Source organism: Galeopterus variegatus, unplaced genomic scaffold, assembly GCF_000696425.1.
Source record: "Galeopterus variegatus unplaced genomic scaffold, G_variegatus-3.0.2 Scaffold5177, whole genome shotgun sequence".
Lineage (NCBI taxonomy): Eukaryota > Metazoa > Chordata > Mammalia > Dermoptera > Cynocephalidae > Galeopterus > Galeopterus variegatus.
In genome coordinates this window covers 137,344-138,646 of record NW_007731288.1, presented here as the reverse complement: position 1 = coordinate 138,646, position 1,303 = coordinate 137,344, and the positions used below count along the sequence as shown (strand labels likewise).

The window sequence follows — 1,303 nt, the reverse complement described above, 5'->3', positions numbered from 1 at the left end:
CTTAAAACCATTGTGTTTAGTAAAATAAGCTAGACACAAAGCACAGAGAGTGTATGATATTACTTACAAGAGGCACGCAGACTAAGAAAGTTCACAGAGATGGAAGGTAGATTAGAAGTTAACAGGAGCTGGGGAATGGGGAGTAATTAATGGATACAGAGTTTCTGTTCAGAGCAATGAAAATGTTTTAGAAATACATGGTGGTGATGGTTGTACAATGTTGTGAATGTAACTCATGACACTGAATTGAACACTTTTTAAAAATGGTTAAGATGGCAAATTTTATGTTATATAATTTACCACAATTTTTGAAGATGAACTCTGTGATACACCAAGAAACAATGAACCGTAAACTTTAAACTGATGACTTGTACAGTGTGTGAACTATATCTCAATAAAGCTGTTTTTAAAAATAACTTGAGTGCTTTAATGAAGGAAACTGGAAGACACTACCGTCACCAAGGATATCAAGTGGATTTCACGTACCCAGAAACCCACATCCCAATCTAATATGAGGAAAAAAATCTGACAAACCTAGATTGGTTGACATTCCAGGCCAGTCTTCCTTAAGACTGTCAAGGTCATTAAAAACAAGAAAATCTGAGAAAACGTCACAGACCAAAGAAGACTAAGAACATGTCAATTGAAGTCAACATAGGGGTGGCCGGTTAGCTCAGTTGGTTAGAGCGTGGTGCTGACAACACCAAGGTCCAGGGTTCAAGCCCTGTACCAGCCAAATGCCAAAATATAAATGAAAATTTTTAAAAATTTTAAAATAAAGGCAATGTGGTACTCCGGGTTGGATCTTGGAACAGAAAGAGGGCAATAACAGGAAAACTGGTAAAGTCTGGAAAACAAATAAATAAATGGGGGGGGGGGTTCCCAGAATACTAAAACCCCCGTCTAACAATGAGAAAATATCAGCCAGATCCAAGTTGAGAGACATTTTACAAAATACCTAACCAGCACTCTTCAAAACTGTCAAGGTCGTGAAAAACATGAAAAGACAGAGAAACTGTCCCAGATTGAAGGAGTCTAAGGAGATAAGATAACTAAATGTAATGTGGTATCCTAGATGGGATCCTAGAACAGAAAAAGAATATTTGTGGGAAAATGGGTGAAATCTAAATAAAGTCTATACTTTAGTTAGTAATACTGCACTAATGTTAGTTTTGACAAATGTATCCTGATTATGTAAGATGTTAATATTAAAGAAACTAGATGAAGGGGTGTACAGGAACTCTTTGTACTATTTTTGCAACTTTTCTGTAAACTTAAAATTGTTTCAAAATAAAAAGGTTGT

At 35.8% G+C, this 1,303-nt stretch overlaps 1 non-coding gene across 1 annotated transcript; it reads left to right on the top strand.

The window, feature by feature from the left end:
• Nucleotides 1-662: 662 nt before the first annotated feature.
• Nucleotides 663-736, top strand: TRNAV-GAC. Its single transcript has one exon. It is a non-coding gene; the product is annotated as a tRNA-Val (tRNA).
• Nucleotides 737-1,303: the final 567 nt, after the last annotated feature.